Below are 3,697 nucleotides of genomic sequence, written 5' to 3' on the forward strand. Positions count from 1 at the left end.
GAAGTAGAAATTATTTTTTTTAAGTCAAATAATAAAGAATCAAGAAAAAGCCTCCTCAGGGAAATGAGCTTTGAAACATGATTTAAAGAAAGGAAAGTGTCCTCCGAAAAGCAAAAGAAAAAAAGACAGTTGGAAAGGAAGGACACATTTCGACAAACGGGAAGATGTTCTGTAACACTTGGAAGAGTAGGAACATGTGTTCAGAAGCAGGAGGGAGTTTTTATGACATTAGAGAGCAGCAAGAATGGAAAGTTGGGTGAAAACAACTGTGGATAGTAAAAGGTAAGAGCAGATGGAGTGGAATTAGCTGATGAGCCGTTCTAAAAATTTAGGTTCTAAGGAGACGGTAATTTCAGTAAAGAAGCAAACCAAAATGAGAAAAATAAGCTATCATTAAAATAGAGAGGAAGGGTAAAAAAAGCAAAGATATTCCCATTATTACTACAAAAGAAGTTTCTTGGGAAGAGAAACGTGTACTCTAAACTCTACTTTATACCTGAGTAAACAGGGCTCCACACCTTGTAATTTAGTAACTTACTAAGGCACATCAAAACCTGGAAAAATATCAGTATTACATCCCAGTTCTAATGAAAAATAATCCAATACTCCATTCACTAGATCATATTTTGGTGAAGCATCAGTGAGGAAATGAAAGATGTCTGCTATCATTATGCAAAGAGATATGCCTTTTGTAAAGAATTAAAATTAGGGCAAATAAACCCTATTTGCCAGATAGAAAAGCTGAGTGATACTCAAGCTACTCTATTCAACAGCATATCAATATGCCACATTACTCAGACTGAGAAAGTTACAAGAAGAAAACTGATTTGAATTTCTGGTTGGAGGCCAGTGTTTAGTCATTCTGGCATACTACTTCTTTCCACTATATGTTCTAATACAAAGTGCTTTGATGGAACCTTAAGGCCTGCCAAAAAATTAAAGTGATAAATCTATTTTCAGTCTAGCAAGCTGTTAATCAATTTATAGAACTGACTTTCTAGCCAATACAACATAGCAAGCTGACATAAATCAAGGGGCCAGGACAAGTTTGCTCCTCTTCATCTACAAGAATTCACAAGAAGCAAATCTAAACAAACTGAAATGAAATCAGATGTTCAGAGATCAATGAGATAAAAAGGAAAAGGCCAGGCAAGTTAATTTGTATTTACTTAGTCCTTATTGTGTGGCAGGCATTGTGCTAAGGATTGGAGATACAAAGTTAAAAAAAAATAGTCCCCATCTAAAGGAGGTGAGTCTAATGCAGAAGGCAACATGAAAAAAAGCTATATACACACAAAATGTATACAGGATAAAATAACAGTAATCTCAGTAAGATTAAGGAGGACTAGGGATAGGTTTCTTATACAAGTAGGACTTTAGTGAACACTTGAAGAAAGCCAGGGAAGCTAGGAGGCAGAAAAGAGGAGGAAGAGCATTCCAGGCATTGGGAACAGCTAGTAAAAAAACGAGTCATGAGATAAAGAGTGTCATGTGAGAGGAACAGCAAGAAGGCCAATGACACTAGATCTCAGATGGGTGGTAAGGTGTAAGAAGCCTGAAAAGGCAGAAAGAGGCCAGGTCATGAAGGGCTCTAAACACCCAATAGTGAATTTTAGATTTGATACTGAAACAGGGAGTTTATTAAATGGTGGTGGGAGTCAGGAATAAAGGAGAAGGGAGTGATATGGTCAGAGATGCATTTTAGGAAGATTAGCTTGACAGCTTAGTAGAAAATGGACTGGAATGGAGAGAGATTTTAAATGAGGACACCAAACGCTAGACTACTGCAATAATCCAGGCATGAAGAGAAGAGGGCCTGCAGCAGGACAGGTGCAGGAGAGGAGAGAAGGAGGAATGTATGAGAGAAGTTATGAAGGGGGAATGGACAGGACATGGCAATAGATTTGATACGGAAGGTGAAAATGAGGAGTTGAGGATGACACCAAAGTTAGGGGCCTAGAGGACTGAAAGGATGGTGGTACTCTAGAGAATAATTGGGAAGTCAGGAACAGAAGAAGAATTGTGATGAAAGATAATGAAGAGTGGGGGTGGCTAGGTGGCGCCATGAACAGAGCACCAGCCCTGGAGTCAGGAGGACTTGAGTTCAAATCCAGCCTCAGACACTTAACACAAAAACTAGCCGTGTGACCTTGGGCAAGTCACTTAACCCCAACTGTCCTCCAAAAGGCAAAAAAATATAGATAGATAATGAAGATAATGTTCAAATTGGACAGACTGAGCTTAAGACCCCTACCTATGGGACATTCAGGTCAAGATGTCTAAAAGACAATTGGAGACATGAGACTGGAAGTCAAGATAAAGATTAGGGATGGACAAGAAAATCTGAGAGTCACTTGCACAGAGATGATTACTAAAACCAGGGAACAAGGGAGATCACCAAGTAAAACAGTATAATAGGAAAAGAGAATAAGGCCTGGGTCAGAGCCCTGAAGTAACCCTGAAGTTAACACATAATTCAATCTGAAAAGAAAAAATCAGTATTTAAAAGGAAAACAAAAACAAGTCTCATCTCTCCTTATGTTTTATGAGTGACTAATGTTTAAATATATTATTTATAGGACTAAGCCTGTCACTTACAATGTGTTTACTTCTCAAAAATCAGAGGACAAAGCTCTAATTTAAACACTTCAAAAACACAAACACGAGAAAAAGCATGGCAGGTGCCCAATAAATTGTTGTTACTGCAATTGCTGTCAATGAACAGTCATAGAAAGTATGTTAGTCATGTAAAGGCCTAATCATCCATGGAGAGTAACACATTCCCCTGAGAGAGTTTCAATGCAAGCCCTTAAAGGCATACCACCATTACATTCCCAGACACACAATCCAGAATAAATTCAAGATGTGTCAATATGTTCCAAGTTCTATCCAGAAATGGCCTCATTCAAAATTTGCATCAACTGATGTCAAATAAAGAAAGTAGAACCCAAAAAAACAATATAGTGATTAAAATTACACAGAAGAAACCAATATTAAAATGCTGCCAAACTCAGATTACAATTTCCAATTGTGGTCCTAAAGAAGAGGAAACATACTTCCCTCCTCTTGGGAGAAGACATGGGAGACAAAAAAGTGTGGAATGATGACTGTATTATCAAAGGAGGAGGTTTTGCATAAATTTCTTTGTTATGAGAAGGATTTTAATTAGGAAGATGGATATATTGGAAAACAACTGCAATATTTTCTAAAAGACATAAGTAAAAGTTATGGAGAGGGGAGGGGAGAAAGAAGGTGAAGAGAGAAAATATTTCCATCCTTGGGATACAAGATGGCTACAAGAAACAGAATGGGCTGTTTTGAAAAGGCAGTAGTAATTAACTTGTCATAATCTATTTCCAAAACTACATCAGAACACCATGGGTCAAGTGCACAGATTACCTTTTTCTGAAGGATACTGGGTAATAGCCCTGGAATGTATTTGGAACTGTGATGAACAACTACTGAGGCATCTCTTTTGGCTTCAAGAAGCTACATGATCAGGGTAGCTGGGTGGCGCAGTGAATAAAACACCGGCCTTGGAGTCAGGAGGACCCGGGTTCGGTTCCAGCCTCAGACATAACACCCACACAAAAAAAACTAGCCGTGTGACCTTGAGCAAGTTACTTAACTCCAATTTCCCTCCAAAAGGCAAGAGAAGAGAAGAGAAGAGAAGAGAAGAGAAGAGAAGAGAAGAGAA

The 3,697-nt window shown here is 38.4% G+C and overlaps 1 protein-coding gene across 1 annotated transcript in view; it reads right to left on the reverse strand.

Annotated features, from left to right (window-relative positions):
• ARHGEF7 (Rho guanine nucleotide exchange factor 7) overlaps positions 1-3,697 on the reverse strand; it is a 310,305-nt gene that overhangs the window by 130,873 nt on the left and 175,735 nt on the right. The window lies entirely within an intron of this gene.

This window comes from Petaurus breviceps, unplaced genomic scaffold, assembly GCF_028583685.1.
Source record: "Petaurus breviceps papuanus isolate PSGF00001 unplaced genomic scaffold, PetGlider_PUasm1.0 214, whole genome shotgun sequence".
NCBI classification, from domain to species: domain Eukaryota; kingdom Metazoa; phylum Chordata; class Mammalia; order Diprotodontia; family Petauridae; genus Petaurus; species Petaurus breviceps.